Here is a 23,670-nt window from a genome sequence, read left to right on the forward strand (position 1 = left end):
TGAGTGATCCGTGGGCCGTAATTTTGTGTTTTGTCTCGAGGTCCCATTGCGATCCCTGGTCCGTCGACTGGTGGGTCCCTGAGGGGGTAACTGTGTATTGGGCTGACTCCCAACCAAGTGGTAAGTCCACAGACCTTGCTGGTCTGCACCGAAGCATCTTTCTTGTTTCAGCTTGGGTTGCTGTTGCCAATGCTTGTTGTGTCCAATCCACCCACCTACACAGCAGCACTTGACATCCTTTGTGGGACAGCTCGAATCCAGCTCCTGGCCATCCTCGATGCCTCCTGGTCTTCGTGGGTGAAGAGTCAAGCTTCACCTTCTTCACCTGAAATCACCCGACATCGGTGGGCATCTGCCTATCGCCTTCCTGGTCACTGCCGAGTGACCCAGACTCTGTCCCCTCTGCTTTCAGGTTCTTCTCATCTTCGATCCAGGCTTGGATCTCAATGGACACTTCGCAACTTCCCGGCAGCAGCATTTCTTTGCTAGCTCCCATTGAAATCGACGACGAGTACCCGACACCATTTGACACCTATGCACCCGGCTTCCCTGGGTGAGGTAACTCAAGTACTCCAGTTCTCCCATGGGTGTTGACCCTAGAACTTCCAAAGTCCCAAAGGGTTTGGTCCTGACTCAATTCTAAGTGTCCCTAATCTTTAAAGATCTAACCAGACTTTCCCCATAGAAGCTAACGAGAGCTCGCGGCTGTGTTTTCACACTGCACACGGCCCCCGTGGGTCCCCAATGTCACTACCTTGGGTGGTTCCTTGGGGTCCCAGCGATTCTACAGGCTCTAGGCCTTGGGTATAATTAAGTTGTGGTTCTTATACCTCTATTTTAGTATATGGTTTGGCTCGCCCCTAGGGCCTGACGTGTATTTGTGCTTATTACTGTCCTATTTGAAGTGTAACTTATGTGTTTTGACCTCTAGCCTAATAAGGAGTTTAGGAGGGTGTGTTTAGAAATAATTACATATATTTTATATATATACCTGGTGTGGTTGTCTAAGGGTTTAATAGGGTTGACCCTGGGTTCTGAGATGGTCTCTGGCCTAGTCACAGTTCTATCTTAGGCTGATCTAGTCTGTGATGGAGGCATGGATATGTCCTCCATTGTGAGTCCCAGTAATATGGGCAAATACAGACAACAGCCTGGCAGTTGTTAACTTCTCCTGGGGTGGGGTAACTGGCCGTAAGAAGGTTGTGGTAAGTGCAGACCTACCAGTACAGTGCTTGCTTGGCAATGATCTAGAAACTTCAGCTTGGGCTGAAGTGGAGCTCGGGACACATGCAGAAATGTTAGGGATCCCTGCTCATGTCTTTGCTGTGACTAGGTCACAGGCCAAAATGTCTAATACTGGACAGACCCTGGATTCTGGAATAATGGACCAGGTGCCTCCCAAGAGGAGGAGCAGTAGGGTTAAGGCAGTGCCTTCCCAATTGCCTCGGAATGCAGATCAGTCTCCTCAGAGAGATGATCTTGAGCCTCAAGAAGAAACTGTCCCAGAGGAGCTTGAACCTGACCAGGTTGAGTTCTTGGGGAAAGGGGGCCCTTCTAGGTCTGATCTGAGCCAGGAGCAGAAACCCTGCCCCTCTCTTGTGTAGGAGAGTAGGATCTGCTTGACATGTTTACCCTATTTTTGCTGATGTTTCACTGTTTTTCGACTTTGGTCTGGCTGGGACCCTGCTATTGAGGGCCCCAGCCTAGCTGCTTCCTCTCTAAAATGACTCCATGTACTTTAGGTACATTACAGATTTGATCCTTATGTATCCTTGTGAGTCGCTAGTATATGGTACACTATGTACTCAGGGCATAGGTACCCCAGAGGCCTACCAGGGGCTGAAGCATGTATTATGCCACCCCTGGAAAGCCACCCAAAATGACATCACATGTCTTCTACTGCAGCCTGGGTAAGGTGGTGCATGCATCCCTTACTGAGATATAGGTTCACTAAATTTCACCATACCCACATATAAACCTATAAGTCACTCCTATGGCAGGCCTTATCAATCTTGAAGGCAGAGTGCTTGGTTCTTATGTGAGAGGGTGCCCCTGAATGAGCAGAGGCTCTCTAGAGTGTTCGGAGACCCTTCTCTGATGCTGTTTGTAATGCAGCCTGACCATATACTCTTAAGTGCATTTTAACCTTGCGGTAAATGCTAACTTTGGGATGGCTGCACAGAAACATATCGTGTTTGGTGTCAAACGCTTTGGAATCCAAGCCCCCACCAGTTCTGGCGGCGGGGGTAGAATTCCACCCTTCTAGAGGGAAAGACATGGTAGTACTGGGTTACCAGGTAGAAACTTAACAGAGCCCTTGCATCACAAAATGGATGCTGCAGCCACAAACACAGGTCTAGCATCCTGCTGCTGATCGAATCTACAGCATGGGAGGCCTGCACAATAGGTTTACTGTCACACGGAGGTGTTATCACCTCCCATACAGGCTGATGTGTATTAGGGCTGGGTCGGAGCACTCGCTCAGTGCTTTGAAGTTCTGCACTGGGGGCAAATTTGGTGTCCCTGTGCATAGTCTAGCTCAAATCGGTCCAGGGGCTCCCAGCCCCTGCTCTGGTGTGAAATTGGACAAAGGAAATGGGTGTAGCCACCCCTCTTTCCAAACCCTCCCATAGGTGGGTCCCCAGAGCTAGTCCAACCCCTTCCTTAGATATAAGTAAGGAACCTCTGTAACCAGAACTTTAGATATCCCTGCACAAAACTCTGAAGCTAAATCCTGGAACTTCGACGCGCTACTCAAGACTAGAGGACTGAAGAAGTCTCCCTTGGGGTCAAGGAGTGACTCCCCTGCAGGCACCATTAAAGCAATTTGCCAGTCTGCATTATCAAAGCTCTCACTGGACTCTGAAGTATTTGCAGCCCTGGAAGAGGATTTCCAGACATCTTTGAGGCCAACAAAAGTTCCCTGCAAAGCTGAGACCAGCAGCCCTCATGAATAGCATGGAACCGGAACTCCTGTTCACCGTGCATTTCTGCAAGTGCACTGAATTCTCAACATCTCTTGAAGTTGTGCTTGGGCTCACTTGTGTCCCCACTGCGAGCACTAAATCCACTGAAGATTGTTGGCCTAGTCACCCCAAGTGACCCGTATGCCGCCATTTTGTGTTTTGTCTCGAGGTCCCTTCGCAATCCCTGGTTAGTTGACTGGTGGGTCCCTGAGGGGGTAACTTTGTATTTCCTTAGGCTTCCCTGGTTGCTCCAGACGTGCCCTGAATCCAAACCAAGTGGTGAGTCCCACAGACCTTGCTGGTCTGCACCAAAGCATCTTTCTCGTTTCTGCATGGGTTACTGTTGCCAAGGCTTGTTGTGTTCAATCTGGGCCCCGACACTGCAGCACTCAACATCCTTTGTGGCACAGCTCAAATCCAGCTCCTGGTCATCCTCAACACCTCCTGATCCTCGTGGCTGAAGAGTCTCGCTTCACCTTCTTCACCCAACATTGGTGGGCATCTGCCTATCGCCTTCCTGGTCACTGGCTAGTGACCCAGACTCTGTCCCCTCTGCTTTCAGGTTCTTCTCATTTTTGATCCAGGCTTGGATCTCTTCAGACACTTCGCATCTTCACAGCAGCAGCACTTCTTTGCCAGCTCCCATTGAAGTCGACGACGCAACCTGACACCAAAAGACACCTATGCACCCGGATTCCCTAGGTGAGGTAACATGAGTACTCTGGTGCTCTCGTGGGTGCTAGCCCTAGAACTTCCTAAGTCCAAAAGCGTTTGGTCCTGACTCACTTCTAAGTGTCCCTATTCTTTAAAAATCTAACAGCAACTTTCCCCATAGAAGCTAATGGGAGCTCGTGGCTGTTTTCACATACTGCACACGGCCCCCATGGGTCCCCTGTGTCACTACCTTGGGAGATTTCTTGGGGTCCCAGTGATTCTACAGGCTCTAGGCCTTGTGTCTAGTTAAGTCATGGTTCTTATACCACTATTTTAGTATATGGTTTTACTCGACCCTATGGCCAGACGTGTATTTGTGCTATTTTGCTGTGATTATTGAAGGGCAACTTATGTGGTTTGACCTCTAGTCTCATAAAGATACTAGGAGGGTGTGTTTAGCAATAAATACACATATTTTAAAGAGGGGATACAATTGAAATTGGTATCCCTAATGAATCCCAAGGGACAATAGAGTTAATGGACACTCAGGTATCCCAAATACAAGGGACAAATGTCAAGCCATGGACTTCATTTAAACAAAAATCTAAATTTGTTCCTATCATGGCAAGAGACTCCATAGACGTTTTTAATGAGCAGATTGTGGCACAAATAAAGAGACTCAACATTGCTATCAATAGTGCCAACAACAAGAAATTTACTAATCATGAGAGGAGATATTGGCAACTCATCAAGAAGTTGAATGAAAATCATCAGATTATTATACGCAATTCGGACAAAGGAGGTAATCTGGTATTATGGCCTCTAAAGGAATATCTGGAAGAGGCGTATAGTCAACTTAATAACATCAAGTGCTACAGAAGGGTCTCACCTACTAAATTTAAGGGCACCCAGGAGGCATTGTTTTCTCAACTTGTAGCTTGGAGGAGTATGGGGTTGCTAAGTTGGGACAAATTCAAATATCTTAAGAAGGAGCATGCTATTATTCTGGTGATTTATTTTATACCTAAACTGCATAAACATATGAATAAGCCACTGGGACGTCCTATTATTGCTGTTTGTGATGGCCTGCTGGAGAACCTTTCCAGATATATTGACTTTTTCCTGCAAGAATTTGTAAGGAATCTGAAGTCATATGTACAGAATACAAGTGACTTCCTGAGAAAAGTGCAGAACATAACATGGAAGACTACTTATCTAATGATAGCACTCGATGTGTCCTCATTATACACTTGCATTAGGAATAATGATGGTATGAGGGTGGTTGAATACTTCTTGAGGAATAGACCGATTGAACTCTTACAGCATAACAACATGCTCCTTAAAATGTTATTGTTCTGCATGGAAAATAATCTGTTTCTGTTTAATGGGAAGATGTATCAACAGATACAAGGAGTTGCTATGGGGGCCAGCTTCTCTCCCAGCTACGCCTGTTTGTTTATGGGGTAGTGGGAGGAGCTGGTCCTCATGCAGCAGCATGAGCAGATATTTCATAGGAGAGTTGTAACTTGGCTCCGCTATATTGATGATTTGTTTATAGTGTGGGATAGCGATGTCGAAAGTGCCACAAATTTTATTGAGGTATTAAATGATAATTCGCTCAATCTTCATTTCACATTTGATATAAGTAGGGAAATGGTCACATTTCTGGACGTACGAATCCAGATATTGAATAACAGGTTATCTACTACCCTTTACAGAAAACCTACGGCGGGCAATACATTGCTTCATGCCTCTAGTGCAGATCCTCCTAACCTCATTAAGAGCATCCCTTTTGGGGAGATGCTCCGAATTAGATGGATTTGTAGTGAGGAAGAGGACTGCAATAGAAAACAAAAGGAAAGCCAAATTAGGTTTCTGAACAGGGGATACAGCTCAGATGTGATTGAATCAGCTATCGCCAAGTCTAAGTCCTTGGCCAGGCAAGATCTGTTAAAGTATAAGAATACACAAGCTGGCCATGATAAAGGAGAAGAACCCATAAGGTTGATTTTAGGATTCTCACGCCAAGAAAAACAAATAAGGACAATAGTGAGAAAAAATTGGCCCATTGTGAAGGACGACCCAGTAATTGGGGGATTATTACCTAATAATCCTTCAGTCACCTTCAGAAAAATGAACAGCATGGGCATGGCTTTAGTTAGAAGCAACCTTGAAGTGAAGGGAAAGGGTTCATGGCTTATGGCGAGGAAGGGGTCCTTTAAATGTTCTTCGTGCAAGGCATGCCAATATGGAATCAACACTAAGACATATATAACAGCATTTGGATCTAAAATATGTGAAATCGGACATTTTCTCACATGCAAGTCTGATTTTGCAGTATATGTGCTAACCTGCAACTGTAATTTGAAGTATGTAGGAAGCACGAAGCTGCCTGTGCACAAAAGAATCCTTCAACACATCCGGGCTATCTGCAACAATGATGATAATTATCCTGTTGCAAGACATTTCAAGATTAACCACAATAGTGACCCGAAATATTTGAAGTATTATGTCATAGACACTGTTACCCCTCAAAGAAGAGGAGGAGATAGAGAATCAAAATTAAGAAGGCTGGAAACAACCTATATTTTGCAATTTGATTCCAAACATCCGAGGGGTTTAAATAACAGCGAAGATTTATATACATTCCTATGACACTGGTGAATTCAATTAGTAATATCTATGGGGCCTCAGACATAACATGTAGAACAAAGTATCCTCCTTTTCTTTTTCAATTCTGAGTTTATTATTCTGAGATGTGCGTTTAACAATTTCCACCAGATAAGAATTTTTTGATGGTAATTTTTAGAATGATATTTATATATTTATGATGTTTTAAGATTGATTTTAGGAATCAGTATTGGAAAGCATATTGTATGCCTCCATATATATGGAATGATTTCTAGTTGGATCTACCTATTATATTTATCATATTTATTGTTGCCCTGAAAACTGTTTGCACTTTAGAAAAATTCTTGCTGTTTGCACAATCTTCTGACTCACAGTGGAGATGGAAATCTCCACATATGCTGCTTAGAGGTAACAACAGCGGCATTGATTTGTGATTTAATATGTGAGTCTGAGTGGAAATGGAGACCTTGATTGGTCATCTTGCTGTAACCCGAAATTGTTTAGTGTTTGCACATTTTCATTTTTCTTTAAGTTTTATTATAAATAGCACTTTAATATATTTTGGTAAGCACTTTTAACAGGACATAGGAAAATATGGAATTAATTTATGCATTTATGCTGCTATCAATACCTGTTTATTTCAAACAATGGCAATTTGAAAAGAACATCAAAAAATTGTTTCTTTTCTGCAATCCTGTAGGCAAAAAAATGTGATTTGCATTTTACATTTATGTAATTATATATGATCATGTGTAGCGCTTTTTTGGTATACTACAGTGTTTTTACTATGTCCATGAATTAAGCCATTGCACTTGCACTTTAAATAATGTGGTTTTCAGCCAATGAGATGTCATGTGATCAAGGGCGGGATCGCCAGAAATGCGTAATGGCGGAATTGGCTAAATAAAGAAATTAAGCACAAGAATTATTGGGTCCACGCTCGTTCGTTTCTGAAAGAAAGAGGAAGTGAGGGCGAGTTGCAGTATATATATATATATATATATATATATATATATCGAATCCTCCTTCCGAAGTACCAGCCGGTACTGCCAAGAAGACACGGACACTCTGATGCTGGTTCAAATTCTTATGCTCGGTTTATTTTATCAACAAAATTCTGGTTCGACGCGTTTCGACCGACACAGCGGTCTTGGTCACATGATTAGCGTCTACTGAACGTGGCTTTTTAAAGGAGCCTTGCCACCAACTACGTGTAGACATAGACAAAATACTTTCAATTAGGCTGTATATATTAGTTATACAAACATGCGAGGAACAAGTTCCACAATAAAGGGAAAAATGCATAGAAATATAACAAATTCAAAAATAATGCATAAATTAGTTTGATAATTAATTCCAGTCCAAGAATAAATAAGCATAGATATATTTTCCTCATTGATATTTTTCATAATTGCCATACATATTGCACATCGCTGCTGTCCGGATAAGAAATGCCTGCACTGCATTAAATTACAGCCCTTACACTGGGCGGAAATGAATTAAGAGCGGACTCTCCTCACCCATTGTGTGCAAATAACGCATATCATGTGCAAGTATGGTATAAAATCAGTTTGTCTGTACAAATACAAAAATATATTTATGTGCAAGATCCGCAGATTTATGTGCAAATTCCGCAATCTTAAATATATGTGCAAACACAGCAAAATGTGCAAATCTACAAAGTAATGTGCAAAACTTGCCAAACATTAAAATGAGACCGATTTGACATCTTAAAATAACGGACCGGAAATTCCATTAAATCATTTCCAAGTGCATGTAAATAGTATATATACAGCCAATCAATGTCTAAAATGTCTTAAAAACGTATTGGGTGTTCTACTCAAATGGCACAAATGCTAAAAAAGACTAAATACAACCCAAAGAATTATTTTTGTATATATTAGCCCAGAGGTAGCTGAATATCCAAAACACCCATAAAAGTACATAAGACTGTGAAACGTAGACGAATAGAGAATTATAGGAGACTACCTTAGTATTGTCTTATATAGTCATGAAGGGCCTGAATGCTATACACTACACATGAGTTTCTTCAGTATATCCAAGATGGAAATGAGGCCTAATTCTCACGAGTGTACAACAGTGTGTAAAATGGTACTGTGCACTATACCTACTGCGGGCTACTACAAGAAGTGATGTAAATCTTCCCCATTATTTAAACCTCCTGGAATGCGTGTGTCCAACTCTACTATATATTTGCATTCCAGTTGCCTCAAAGTTTTTTCCCGGTTGCCACCTCTCTTCAATTTGGGTACTGAGTCTATGATGAAGTAGCTCAGACAGCTCAGATTGTTGTTGTGGCAAGTTTTAAAATGTCTTGCTACCGGGTAGGTTGGATCCGAATTTACTATGGCCCTTAAATGCTGTAAAATTCTATTGAATGCTTGTAGTTTCGTACTCCCGACATATTTTAGCTCGCATGTGCATTGCAATACATACACCACATGATCGGTGCGACAGGTATAATGTCCCTTAAGATATCTGGGACTGTCACTGAAAGGTGTTGTGTATTGGTTAGTGTTAATGCCAAATTTGCACGCTCTACATGAGGAGCATTTAAAAAATCCTTTCACAGGGGCTAACCATGTACCACTAGTAGATGTTTCCGGACTACTGGATACCAGTTCGTCCCGCATGGAAAATGCTCGCCTGTATGTAATGGTGGGGGTTTTGGGAAGTACTGCCTTTAAAGTAGGATCCGTTAGTACAATGGGCCATTCTTTGCAAATAATTTTCTTGATAGTTTTGGCCTGTCTGCTGTAGGTAGTGATAAGTCTCATTTCACTTTCCTTAGACTCATTGTCTGGGATGTTGTCAGTGGGCAATGAGGTTTCTTGATTTGTTGTGTTTTTAGATATCAATAAGTCACTCCTATTTCTGAGGTTAGCTTTCTTCATGGCTCTAATTAAGCTTTTCTCATCATACCCACGCGCTGATAGTCTGTTCTTGGCATCTAGCTGATGCTTATCACGCGCTGCTGTGGTACTACACGCTCTGTGGATACGCAAAAATTCCCCATAGGGAATACTCTTAATTGTATGTTGTGGGTGGAAACTACCTGCATGTAACACTGTATTCCCAGATGTATTTTTACGATATAGACTGGTTTCCAATTTGCCATCCTTGAAATCAACCATCACATCCAGGAAATTAACAACATTAGAGCTAATCTCAGCAGTAAATTTCAAATTCAAATCATTGTCATTGATATCATTTACAAAACTTAACGCCTCCTGTTCAGTGCCCTTCCAAATGACGAAAATATCGTCAATATAGCGCCACCATGATATCACGCTGGTGGACCATGATTCCGCATGACGGTCCATGAGGACATGTCTCTCCCACCAGCCTACATGTAAACATGCATAGCTGGGAGAGAAACATGCCCCCATGGCTACGCCCCTCAATTGTTGAAATGCCTCATTGTTGAAAAGAAACAGGTTATTATTTAAACAAATACGGATCATACTAACTAACATGGTGTTGTGTTTGTAAAACTCCATATTTCTTTTACCCAGAAAGTATTCTACAGCACGCAGACCATCATCATGGGCTATACTGGTGTACAGTGCTGTGATGTCCATAGTTATTAAAATAACATCAGATGGTAAAATTAGGCTATTGAGTTTGTGTAGAAAGTCCATAGTATCCCGTATGTAACTTGGCAAGTTCACCACCAACTCTTGGAGGAAAAAGTCGATATATTTAGAGGTGTTTTCAAACATGCCATTGATTGCTGATACTATAGGGCGTCCCGGGATTGGCATGACCCCCTTATGCACTTTGGGGATGAAATAAATGCTTGGTAAGACCGGGTGCTCTTTGTGCAAAAATTTCACCTCCTCTTTAGTAAGCAAGCCCTCTCTGTGCCAAGCCTGTAGATCGTCTTTGTATTGCTTGTGTGTATTAGCAATCAATGTTCTAGGAATCCTACGGTAACATTCCACATTGTTCAAATGGTGGTACGCCTCTTCTTTATATTCCTTTTTACCCCATAGGACTATATTACCACCTTTGTCTGATTTATTGATAATGACATTGTTGTTTTTCTTCAGTTTGGACATCAATTTAAAATATTCTGTCAATTTGTGCGTGGAAGTTCTATTCTTGTTCCTTGATTGGGTTTGATGCTGTAATTTCTTTAATTCATCAGTGATTCGGTCGTGAAATACATCTATGGAGTCACGTGGCATCGTCGGCATAAATGTAGATATTGGTTTGAAAGGACTCTTGCAGCTTTTGGATATGTTCACCCCTTCATAATCTGCCACCTCTTGTGTAGTGCTTTCTGTTTCCTGACTTCTTCTGAGTGCATTTAAGATTCTCATTGCATGCATGTCAGATGCGACCAATCCCTTGGTGTTGCTTTCTACTCTGGATATACTGCTTGTGTTCAAATCAGGTCCCATCTCTTTGCTAGCCTCCTCACTTAATTTGTTTTTGATGGTAAAATATTTTTTCAATTTGATCTTCCGGATGAATTTAAATACATCAACTCTCGTGTGCACATAATTGAAATTACTCTCTGGGCAAAAAGAAAGACCCAATGAAAGTAATTGTTTTTCCGCCTCATTCAATTCAACATTCGTGAGGTTGACAATGGTATTGTCACTTACTTTCTGTGTTGCCTCCATTGCTGCCGCTGTTGACTTCGCCCTCGTGTGCTTCCTCCTTTGCCGCCTTCTGGCATTCCGCTTTTGGCGGGTTGTTCCTGTTGTTGCCGCGGGCGTAGGGTCTGTTTGCGTTGCATACGAACGAAATCCAATTCCTCTGCCAAAGTTAAAAGCCCCAAATCCCCCGCCTCGTTTCCCGAGCTCGGGTTGTCAGAGTCCACTTCACTGGTGGTTGCGCTGGTCATGGCGCTCGTATCTGTGGATAGACTGGAGGTTCTCTCATCATCAAGTTCAAATTCGTTATTACCGGAAGGCATAGTTACTGGCGTAGATTTCTGCTGCACATTTTGATTTTTGCGTAACTTATCAAATTTCCGGGCAAAGGTGAAAATCTGCCCCTGTTCATAATCACCCTTATCTCGGGCAAACTTATATGCTTTCCTCGTTTTGATGACCAGTTCATGTTTTTTGATACGGTCCTTCATTTCATTGATGCTTTTGTCAATAAAGTCTTTACTCGCCAAATATTCTGCTTTGGCGAGTTCTTTCTGAATCCGATCTATTTCCTCCATATTGGAAGCTCTATCCACTTTGGCATACTTGATTAAGAGGCATACTAATCGCATTGATGCTTCTAAATTGCTCTCAGCCCACTCTTTTAGAAGCATAGGATTAGGGCTGTCAAAGCTTGGCGCCAACATTATTCTTAATCCTCTGGGGATACGGCCCACCTCATGGTATTTTTCTAATGAGGTAATCTCCCACCATTTCGTCATTTCACTGCGACTATGTTTTTCTAACGATTTCAACAAGCTTCTCACGTCACCGTTTTCCGAGATTACATTCGTGTTATTTTTACTGCTTTGCTTGGTAACAGGTAGATTTAGAAACAGCTCCTCTGCTGCCATCTCACGTTCTCTTATAGTATCGCTGGACATGTTTAACCAAAGTTTATATATTGAATAAGTCAAATACGAGCTCCGCCTATTGAAATGCAAAGGCAGTCATCCAGCTCCTCACACCTGCTGTTTGGCACGTTCACCGAACTTACTGCGTGCACGTCGACGAAGTACCAGGTCCTCCGACTTGAAATCCTTCCCCGTTGTGCCTCGCTGTCAGTATATCAATGCCGGATGCAGGGGGCCAACTTAACTACTGCTCACAAACGAGCACTGCTCCAACTCGACTTCAAATCCGTTGGCCTGCTCACAGGTGAGGAATTGGCTAAATAAAGAAATTAAGCACAAGAATTATTGGGTCCACGCTCGTTCGTTTCTGAAAGAAAGAGGAAGTGAGGGCGAGTTGCAGTATATATATATATATATATATATATATATATATATATATTCACATTATAGTTAGGAATTGGCATTTAAAAAACCTTAGAAATTCACAAAAAAAAACATAGGTTTCAGGGTCATTAAAGTTAGCTGGACATTTCCCTGGTACAAAACCCTAGAAATTCCCCTGTTATAGTTAGTTCAGCTAACTATAACTCGCACCCCGCAATGCCCCTGAAACCTATGATTTTTTCAGTGAATTTCTAAGGTATTTTAAATGCTAATTCCGAACTATAACGTGCCTGAAACCTATGTTTTTTTCAGTGAATTTCAAAGGTTTTTTAAATGCTAATTTCTAACTATGCCTAAAAAAAGAAATGCAGAAAGAAGCAACAGAAGTCCTCAAAGACGAAGAAAATTGCAGGAAGAAAGATAACGTGCAGAAAGAACCAATCAATCAAGACATTTATAGAGCGCACTACTCACCCGTAGGGTCTCAAGGCGCTGGGGGGAGGGGGGATGCCGTTACTGCTCGAACAGCCAGGTCTTCAGCTTCTTCCTGAAGGGGAGGTGGTCTTGGGTCAGGCGCAGGTCGGTCGGGAGGGAGTTCCAGGTCTTGGCGGCCAGGTAGGAGAAGGACCTTCCTCCTGTTGTTGCTCTTCGGATGCGGGGGACGGCGGCGAGGGCGTGGTTGGCTGATCGGAGGTGGCGTTTGGGAGCGTAGAAGTTGATTCGGTTGTTGAGGTAGCTCGGGCCTTGGTCGTGTAGGGCTTTGTGTGCGTGGGTGAGGAGGCGGAAGGTGATCCTTTTGTTGACGGGGAGCCAGTGCAGGTCTCTCAGATGTCCGGAGATGTGGCTGGTTCGTGGGATGTCGAGGATGAGTCTGGCTGAGGCGTTCTGGATCCGCTGGAGTCTCTTCTGGAGCTTGGCGGTGGTACCGGCGTAGAGGGCGTTGCCGTAGTCCAGTCGACTGGTGACGAGGGCCTGGGTGACGGTCTTCCTGGTCTCGGTGGGGATCCACCAGAAGATCTTCCGTAGCATGCGTAGGATGTTGAAGCACGCCGAGGATACGGCGTTGACTTGCCTGGTCATGGAGAGGGAGGAGTCCAGGATGAAGCCCAGGTTGCGCGCGTGGTCTGTTGGTTTGGGTGCGGAGCCCAGGGCGGGAGGCCACCAGGAGTCGTCCCAGGCGGAGGGCGAGGAGCCCAGGATGAGGACCTCCGTCTTGTCTGAGTTCAGCTTCAGGCGGCTGGTCGTCATCCACTCGGCTACATCTTTCATCCCTTCGTGCAGATTGGCTCTGGCGGCGGCGGGGTCGTTGGTCAGGGAGAGGATCAGCTGGGTGTCATCGGCGTAGGATATTATGTTGAGGTTGTGTTTGCGTGCGATGGCCGCGAGGCGGCTCATGTAGACGTTGAAGAGGGTGGGGCTCAGGGAGGATCCTTGAGGGACGCCGCAGATGACTTCGGAGGCTTTTGACTTGTACGGTGGTAGGCGGACTCTCTGTGTTCTTCCGTCGAGGAAGGAGATGATCCATTCCAGTGCCTTCTCCTGGATTCCGACGTAGCTGAGGCGCTGTACTAGGGTGCGGTGGCAGACAGTGTCGAATGCCGCGGAGAGGTCTAGGAGGATGAGGGCCGCTGTGTCTCCGTTGTCCATCAGGGCTCGGATGTCGTCGGTGGCAGCGATGAGGGCGGTCTCGGTGCTGTGGTTGGCTCGGAAGCCAGACTGTGAGGGGTCGAGGGATCCATTCGTCTCAAGGAAGGCGGCCAGCTGCTTGTTGACGGTCTTCTCGATGACTTTGGCTGGAAACGGGAGGAGCGAGATGGGGCGGTAATTCTTGAGTTCGGTGGGGTCCGCTGTGGGTTTCTTGAGTAGAGCGCTGAGTTCGGCGTGCTTCCAGCTCTCAGGGAAGGTGGCGGTGTCGAAGGAGGTGTTAATAATGTCCCGTAGATGGGGTGCGATGACAGCGTCGGCCTTGTTGAAGACGTGGTGAGGGCAAGGGTCGGTCGGAGATCCGGAGTGGACGGTGTTCATCATGCGGATGGTGTCTTCGGTGCTGATCGGGGTCCAGGTGCGGAGGGTGGTGGTGGGGGGCGGTGGTTCGGTCGTGGTGTGCGTTGGTTGGGTGCTGAAGCTGTTGTGTATGACTGCGATCTTGTTGTGGAAGTATGAGGCGAGGGAGTTGCAGAGGTCTTGCGATGGGGTGATGTCGTTGTTTCCTGCGCTGGGGTTGGATAGCTCTTTCACGATGTTGAAGAGTTCCTTGCAGTTGTGTGCGTTGTTGTCTAGCCTGTCCTTGAATGCGGTTTTCTTGGCGGCGCGGATCAGCTGGTGGTGCTTCCGGGTGGCCAGCTTGAAGGTGGTCATGTTGTCCGGTGTTGGTTCCCTTCTCCAGACTTTCTCGAGGGTTCGGCAGTTCTTCTTGGAGCTCTTGAGTTCGTCGGTGAACCATGGGGCTTTCTTGCTGCCGGGTCTGCTGGGCGGGGTCCTCAGTGGGGCGAGTTCGTCCGCGCAGTTGCTGATCCACTTCGTGAGGTTGTCGGCGGCCTGGCTGGGGTTCGCTGAGCTGGCAGGAGGGTGTTGGCTCAGGGAGGTGACGAGCTGGTCGGCTGTGATCTTGTTCCAGCTTCTGCGGGCAACCTGTTGCTGGCGGTGGTGGGTCGTCGTTCTTTTGAAGGTGAAGTGGACACAGCTGTGGTCCGTCCACTGAAGCTCTGTGGCGTGGCTGAAGGCGATGTCTGTGCTGGATGAGAAGACTGCGTCGAGTGTGTGTCCGGCGAGGTGGGTGGGGGTGGATACCAGCTGCTTGAGTCCAAGATTGGCGAGGTTGTCGAGCAGGGTGCTGGTGTTGTGGTCGTTGTTGTTCTCCAGGTGGAAGTTGAACAAACTGAAGAGCAGAAAGAAGCCTTGTTGCAAAATCATCCTGTACCCTCAACTTTTTCAGACGGATACTGGTGGTAACTGAGTCTGACTAACCAGTCCTAGAGTCAGTGCTATGTTAAAAGACACTCAGAATACTGTGAAAACACCTACATACACTAGGGAACACTATGCGTTGGGGTCCCCCTGTGATTAGCATGACCTCCTCTGTAAGCCCCTAGTATATATTAGGGCAGGGGAAACTACCTCTTAAAACGCGCCACAGGGCGTGTTTGCACACGTCACCTCAGGCCCCGTCCCCTCCCTTCCCCACAGTGTAAACACGCCCCGTGGCCGTTTTAAGTTGAGAGATTAAGTCCCCTTGAATCCTGAGGGTCCCTAGGGTCCAACTAGACCACTAGGTACCTCCAGTAAGCACCACAGAGCTGTGTTGCAGAGAGATGTAAAAAGGGGCACGGCCTAGACCACCTCTCTGCAACGCGGAGCAGTGGCACTTACTGGAAGCACCTGGTGGGCTAGTTGGCCCCCAGGGTCCCTCAGGATTGAAGGGGAATTATTTCCCCAACTTAAAAGGCGCCACAGGGCGTGTTTGCACACGTTAACTCAGGCCCCGTCCCCTCCCTTCACCACTGTGTAAACACGCCCTGTGGCCGTTTTTAGTTGGGAGATTAAGTTCATTTGAATCCTGAGGGTCCCTAGGGTCCAACTAGCCCACTAGGTACCTCCATTAAGTGCCACAGAGCTGTGTTGCAGAGAGGTGTAAAAAGTGGCACGGCCTGGACCACATCTCTGTAACGCAGCTCAGTGGCGCTTAATGGAAGCACCTGGTGGGCTAGTTAGCCCCCAGGGGCCCTCAGGATTGAAGGGGAATTATTTCCCCAACTTAAAACGTGCCATAGAGCGTGTTTGCACACGTCACCTCAGGCCCCGTCCCCTCCCTTCCCCACTGTGTAAACACGCACTGTGGCCGTTTCAAGTTGGGAGATTAAGTCCCCTTGAATCCTAAGGGTCCCTAGGGGCAAAATAGCCCACTAGGTACGTCCAGTAAGCGCCATTGCAGAGAGGTGTAAAAAGGGGCACGGCCTACACCACCTCTCTGCAATGCAGAGCGGTGGCGCTTACTGAAAGCACCTGGTGTGCTAGTTGGCCCCCAGGTTCCCTCAGGATTGAAAGGGAATTATTTCCCCAACTTAAAACGCGCCATTGGGCGTGTTTACACACGTCACCTCAGGCCCCATCCCCTCCCTTCACCACTTTGTAAACGCGCCCTGTGGCCGTTCTAAGTTGAGAGATTAAGTCCCCTTGAATCCTAAGGGTCCCTAGGGTCAAACTAGCCCACTAGGTACCTCCAGTAAGCGCCACAGAGCTGCGTTGCATAGAGGTGTAAAAAGGGGCATGGCCTCAGAACACCTGTCTGCAATGCAGCTCTGTGGCGCATACTGGAGATACCTGTTGGGCTAGTTGGCCCTCAGGGAACCTCAGTATTGAAGGGGAATTAATTCCCCAACTTACAACTGGCAAGGGGGCGCATTTGCAGAGTGCTGCAAGGAGGGGGCGTGGCCTCCCGCCCGATGCCGGTCTTTTATGTATTTTATTTTTTTAAGAAGGAGGGCTGTGTGGCCCCACTTTTTATTCTAATTTATTGGCCCTGGGGACCCCATCCCCCAGGGCCTCCACCCTAATATTTTTTGTTGAAAAAAATTAATTTGGAAGGGGGCCACATGGCCCCCCTCCCAAGTCCTTAATCGCCCCCGGAGACCCCAACCCCCGGGTCATGGCCTTTTTTTTTTTATTCTTTAGGAGGGGGGCTGCGTTGCCCCCCTCCTCAGGCCACTTATGGCCCCGGGGACCCCATCTCCCAGGCCGTCCTTTGTTTTTTATTATTTTTTAAAGAAATATAGTTATAGAAACACCTAGGACATGCTGGACAAACCATGTGTACCTATCACCATGACGATTTGCGTGATATTCATTAAAAGGCGACTATGCATACAATGAATCCACGTGGAATGTATTTACACCGCTAGTGAAGCTCTGATGTGTCTAACGCCCTACCGTGCCTAATCCCGGTGCCCCCGCCGGTGGGTACACTCCAAGTAGACACCCTTGTCGTTTATTTTTACAAACATGGGTAGCTATTGACGGGCACATTTAATACACACGCACACCAAGGCATTCAAAGGGGATTCGACAAAAATTCGACCAAACTATGCAAGAAACCCCCCGCACGGTTAATAAAACACACATCCACTCCCGGATGTGTAATCATTTTTATTTTACTCTCTGGAAAGGAGACGAACCTCACTTGAGAGTCACAGCGTGCTCCTGGCTGAGCCCAATGCTGTGTTACACCCACCAGTGCCTGCCGAGTGCCACACACCTCTGTGTTGTATTCCACCAGCTAGTGCGTATGCTATGACACTCTCTAGCCCATGTACACTGTAATACCACCCCGTGAATATGTCATGCCACACTTGCCTTCGCACGGATTATATTGCCCCATCTAACGTGCCTTCCTCGATGCCTATGTTATAACGCACAGCGCTATGCCATACATATTACAATCTGGGATCCATATCTTTGTCACTGTGCATATGCAACGTTACACTCCCCAGCACATATTTTATATTACAACTTTAGAGACTAGTTAGGTTACACAACACTGCCCTGTGCATATTACACTCCAAGGCGCATATTGGATAGCACGTGCTAGTGCCTGTGCTATCTCGCGCTCTCCAATGAATCTGTCATTGCGCACAATGTATTGCATATTATACTTCACGCCCGGTTCGTCTTATATCACACTTTTTGGTGCATAGTTTATACCATATACTATATCTAGTTTTCATTTTCAATCGTGCTCTCCGTGTTCTATATAACACTGCGTCCACATACCCTTTTCACAGGCATTACATTTTGCGATTGGGGTGGAGGGTCAGGGGGTGTTTCTGCCAAGTGAGCCCGGAGTCACAGTCACAAACTTCTTCTTCTTCCTGAATAAAAGTGAGATTATGCTGCATACTTGTTCATATTTTAAGTAGCTCGCACAGACACACATTTTATAAATAATAAAGTTCCTAATACCCACCTTCTCTGAACAGTTAGCTTGCTGCCCCATCCACCTCCTCCCTATCCTCTGTTATCTGAATCCATGGACTAGCCTCCTCCCTCCTGCCATGCATGGTCTGATGTGCTGCCACTGCCCTCCATTTAGAATGATGTACCAGTCCACTCCCCCTGCCCTTCATTTTCCAATTCTATGGCCCATCATTGACCTCCTGCTTAGCCTCTGTGCTTAGCTTGCTGCCCCTATTCTCCTTCCCCCTGCCCTCCGATGTCTTTGTGCATGCCCCTGCTACATCCTTTTTGCCCACCATGTTCCATGGACCTGCCACTCCTATCTACTACTCTGAGTGTTCTGTTGAGCTGCCACTCCCCTCCTACCTGCCTAGCATTGTCAGATGACTGTAACCTGTCCCTGCAACCTCCACCCTGCCTGTCCATATGCCATGCCCCTATCCCCTTCCTCCTGTCCTCCATGGTCCATTTTACTGCCACACCCTTCTGCCCTCCCTGGTCTATTGTGCTGCAACTGCTCCTCCTGCCTGCCCCGCACGATCTGTTGTGAGGCCCCTTCCCCTGAACTCTCTTGTCTGTGCCCAGGCCCTGACCCTCCCTTCTATCCTCCATGGTCCTTTGTGCGTGCCCCTGCACCCTCCTTCTTGCCCATCATAGCCATTGTGCTACAACTAACCCTCCCGCTTACCATGCATGGTCTTCTGTGCTGCCATATTCCCTCCCACCTTCCCTGTGTGGTCAGCTAGCTGCCCCTGATCCCCTCCCACCTTCCCTCCATGGTCTGTGTGTATGCCATCATAGTCTCATTGTTGCTCTCCATGGTGTGTCTTGTTTCTAGTGCCCATCCTTCCTGACCTCCATGGTCATCCTGCTGCTCCTGCCCTGCCCCCTTGCCCCCAGCCCTCTGTTTCAATGTGCAGACCCCTATTCCCTCACTCCTGGCTTGTCTGTTCCATTGTAATGCCCCTGATCCGTCCCTCCTGCCCTTTATGGTCTGTTATGCTGCGGCTTTCTCTCCTGTCTGTCCATTATGGTCAGCTAGCGACCATTGCCTCTTTCCCCTCTGTTCTCTGTTGTCCATGTGCATGGTCCTGTCCCCTCCCTATTGCTTTCTATGGATTGTTGTGCTGCACTCCCGTCTCGCAAACCCTGTGTGGTGTATTGTGCTGCTGCAAACCCTGATGCCTGCCCTGTAGGGTCAGTTTGGTGCACCTCTCCATGTCCCTCCTGTCCTCTGTTATCCGAGTCCATGTCCCTACCCCAATTCCTCCTGCCTACCATGATCCAATGTACCATACTTGCGAACATTTTGAACTTGGTAAGAGGGAGATTTTGAAAAAAAACTGGGATATTGATTTTCTCCTTTGAGTTACATTGAAAAAGAGGAGATTGTATACAGGAGACAGATCGAATAAAGCCCATTTGAGCTTAAAAAACATTGGATGTTTCCTGGCTGAAACGGGTCTGCTGTTGGCATGTATGGTTGTACTACCACTGCCTCTTCCTTCTGCCCACAATGGTCTATTATATTGCAAAAGCCTCTCTTGCCAGTCCTGTATTATTGGTTTGTTGCCCCTGCCCCCTTTCCACTGCCCTTCAGATTCTGTTGTGCTGCCATTGCCCTTCCTGTCTGCCCAGTGTGGTCAAACTGTTGCCTCTGCACTCTCCTACCTGCCTTCAATTTTCAGAGTCCGTGCCCCTGGCCTCTGCCTCTCAACAGTATCCCAATGAACAACTAGATTGCTAACATTCTATATTTATTACAAAAGTGTGGAACGCCTGATGTCATCTTGATGTAATCAAAACTGTAATACCTAGACCATTTCCTTTAGAAATGACACATATGAGAGGGTCTTATTTGCATAAAAATTATGGTTAGTGCTTTAAAAAACTAAAATGAGGACATATTTTCTGAGTTTTCAAATAGTGATAAAGAACTTTTAAATAATTTGTAATCTTTATGTTTTTTTATCCAGTTGACCACTTGATTAAATGTTGCACTTAGGGGAGAGGATGTGGTGTTACTTCCAGAGCTGCAGACTTTGCAACTGGGGAACCCGGTTGGAGGGTCTGCTTCAGCTCAAAATTCTGTGATTCTGGTCAAATCACCTAATCTCCCCATGTCTACAACCAAAATGAATGTGATCGTGTGTGATGTAACCAATGCTCATGTAAAGCACTCCAATACCTGACAAGTCTGCACTATATAAATCTGCAAATACACAAAAAATAAGTGTTTTGCACACTTCTGTCAGTCAGTCAGTCAGCCAGTCAGTCAAAAATCTTTATTCAGTTTAAGTGCAAACCATAAAAGCATACTACAAAACATAATGTATAAAAGCAGTTGAAGGTACGTAATTAATTTTGAACAATCAATGGCTCCTAAATAAGATAGGGAGTATAAAACGTTTCCTGATATCAATGAAGTGTTCACAGAAAAAAAGGAAATGTGTGATATCTTGTTGTGAAAAATTATCACAGGTACAAGGGCCAAGATCCTCTACCCTTTTCCATCCCTTCTGTTCTCCGATAAGTAGATGCAATTGGTTAAGTCTAAATCTGGTCAATAAAAAACGATGGTTATTATTTTGCGACGTATCCTAAATATGGTTCCATGGATGGTGTTGTTTTACATAACTGGTGAGCCCTTACAGTTACCTTTAACAACCCACTCTCTTCCCTATCCATGGTGGCTATACGCAAATACATTTCCTTGCACCATTTTATATCTCCCTTCACTAGAGCTTCTGGTGATTGGTATAATTCTGGGCGGCCCAACTTTATTGCCAGTCTCTGGATGTATTTAAGCCAGGGTATACACAGCCCATGGTCAAGTGACATACAATCTTTCATGATAATACGGTTAAGCAGTAGGCCAGGATTTAACCAAATGCCTATCCATTTCAGTAATGGTGCCACAGCAATAGAATCTTTCACAAAGCCAATTCCAAGCTCCTGATGGGTATTGTAATTGGCAGTTATTTTCGGGACAGATAGGAGGTTCTTTAAAAATCTATCTTCAACAATCTGTATGTTCTTTACATTCTTTATGCCCCATAACTCGGCCCCATACATGGCTAGAGAGATACACTTGGCTCTGTATATTTGGATAAGGGCCTTCATTGGCCTGGCTCCTAGCTTTCTGGCAAAACCCAATGCGGCCAGAGTCGCTCTGGTTAATACAATTTTTTTCGCTGTAATTTGGGTTACCCAGGATCCTTGGTCGTCAAAAAGTACGCCCAGGTATGGGAATGACGGCACCCTAGTTAGTATATGCCCCTCACAGTTAAAGGTTTTAGCCTTTAACGATTTTTGTCCAATGGCCATTACATGCGATTTTGAAAAATTGACGCTTAGATCCAATGCCTTCATAAAACCCGCAAAAGAGTCTAACAATAATTGAAGACCCACTGCCGTTCTTGCAAGTAAGGCGGCATCGTCCGCATATAAAAGTGCGGGAATCAGACATTTCCCTGCACGCGGAATATCTTTACATGAAGCAATTAGGGCATTGTCTAGATTATTTATGCATAGTGTGAAAAGCAGGGGTGCCAAAATGCACCCCTGTCTAACTCCATTTGTTATAGGTATATTTTCCGTACAATTGCCCTGTTGATCGTACCTAACCGTAGCAGATAAATCCCTATGCAGGTCAGCTAAGAAGTAGATTTTGTTTTTGTCTACTCCATAGGTTAGGAGCAAGGACCACAGTTTTGACCTATTTACACGGTCAAAGGCCGAGGACAGGTCCATAAAGGCTACCAATAATGCTCCATTCTTAGCCACCGTATATTTACCTATTATTAGTTGCAAGTTCAGGCATTGATCTATAGTACCCATCCCTTTTCTGAAGCCGTACTGGGCCATAGATAGTGTTCCAGATTCCTCAGGCCAGCCAATCAGTTGGCCAAGGACCACCCTACCCAGTACTTTCACAGAAGAATCTATTAGGGATATCGGGCGGTAGCAACTCGGGTCACCTCTATCGCCCTTTTTGTATATATACACTTCTGTCATTGGGCTACATGTGAGCTACATCTGGGTGATATTTGTGCTACATTTGGGCTCTTTTGTCTCTGGTGGCCATCTTGGGAGATTTATTTGTTATGAAGTTTCCTAATTTCCTCATTTACTGCAGTCTCCTCAGTAGGAAATACTTTCAGTTTTTTTACTTTGGTTCAATCAAGAAGGCATTCAGATGTGTCAGACATTTGCCATAAATTCATAATGTTAGCACACTTTTTGCTCATTAGATCACTGTAGTAAAGCTACTGCTCACCAGGGAAGTCTGCTGCTGGTATTGAAAGTGCATGTTTCAGTCTGCATGTCAGAATTTTTTAATGAAATAGAAGAGGATTTGAGAAGTCACTCAAAATGTGCCATACTTTTTTCTTTCTGCAGCACTAATCATACTTTCTATGGCAAAATGAACCCCCTCATTTTGTTCCTTTTTAAATTAAATGTTTTAAGAGTTACCACTTTAATCCAAGCAAGATGGCTTCAGGTGTGCCATACGTTTATCATAAGTAGGACTGTTAGCGCTCTAGTTGTTCTTTGGAATACTCTGGGAAGCTGCAGTAGAACACAAAAGAATCAACTGACAGTCTCTGCCCTTGTTGGATGTACATGTTTTACTGAGAATGTCAGACTTCATTCTCACATGATTGAGAAAGATAATGTGAATTTACAGAAAATATGCTCTCAGTTTAGCTTATAGATCACCTTCCAAACCTCTGTGGGAAAAGCATGAGAAAATATTTTTCTCTCAAACATGATTCATGATATCCCAGCAGAAGGCTTTTTAACATGGTAAAATCACCTTAGAACATACCACAATTCCTAAAATGAGTATGGTACCATCAACAAATGATTTATAATATAACTAAAGTCTTAAAACCTTCTATTAACTGCAATGCTTTTTAATGAGGTGCTATCATGTATATTGGTCCCAAGATGGCTGCCAACACTTCTTGGATGAAGTACTGACAGCCAATCAGATCTCAGGATGAGATGTGTGGTTAGGCTCCGCCCACATATATATATGATTTTACTTTTGATTTTCTCAGGAACTACTGAACAGATTGACACCAGACCTGCAAAAGGCACTTCCCTGAGCTGAGGACTACATCTCTGCCAAATTTCAAGTAATTCTGTTCAGCCGTTCGGGCTGTACCTTGGACTAAAGGTCCCTATGGAAAATTGCATGGGGAAAACGTGTTTTGGGACCCCGCTTTTTTCTCAGCCCCCGCTTGACGAATCCCCCCGAGACTTTAAGGGTAGGAGCGGAGCAGAGCGCCCCACCTATTTTGAAAATTTTGCGAGGATTCGTCAACCTGCGCCAAAGTTATTCCAAATAGAATGTTGCAGATTTCCTATGGAAACACGGTCCTAACTATAACTATCTACTGGCGACCGCCAGTAGATAATATATATATATATGTATATATGTATATATATATATATTCACTGAAAAAACCATAGGTTTCACACACGTTATAGTTAGGAATTAGCATTTAAGAAAACCTTGCAAATTCACTGAAAAAACCA

This window comes from Triturus cristatus, chromosome 8, assembly GCF_964204655.1.
Source record: "Triturus cristatus chromosome 8, aTriCri1.1, whole genome shotgun sequence".
Lineage (NCBI taxonomy): Eukaryota > Metazoa > Chordata > Amphibia > Caudata > Salamandridae > Triturus > Triturus cristatus.